We start from the raw sequence: 512 nt of genomic DNA on the forward strand, positions 1-512 counted from the left end.
GCCATTGAGAGCGCGCCATATGGGCTTCTGTAGCTCCAGACATTCCACTTCGAGTGCAGGGAGGTCAGAATCCAACAGCATCTGCAGTCCTTTTCAGTCTCTGAATCAGATTTTTGCTCAGGTCCCTCAATTTCAGCCAGAAAATATTTGAAATCACAGAAAAACACACAAACTCATAGTAAAGTCCAGAAAAGTGAATTTTAACTAAAAACTAATAAAAATATACTAAAAACTAACTAGAAGATACTAAAAACATACTAAAAACAATGCCAAAAAGCATACAAATTATCCGCTCATCAATATTCCTATTCTCTATTTGAATAAAGCTTTTGATGAGCGGATAATTTATACGCTTTTTGGCATTGTTTTTAGTATGTTTTTAGTATGTTCTAGTTAGTTTTTAGTATATTTTTATTAGTTTTTAGTTAAAATTCACTTTTCTGGACTTTACTATGAGTTTGTGTGTTTTTCTGTGATTTCAGGTATTTTCTGGCTGAAATTGAGGGACCTGA

The sequence above is a fragment of the Arachis duranensis genome, chromosome 2 (genome assembly GCF_000817695.3).
Source record: "Arachis duranensis cultivar V14167 chromosome 2, aradu.V14167.gnm2.J7QH, whole genome shotgun sequence".
In the NCBI taxonomy this organism is placed as follows: domain Eukaryota; kingdom Viridiplantae; phylum Streptophyta; class Magnoliopsida; order Fabales; family Fabaceae; genus Arachis; species Arachis duranensis.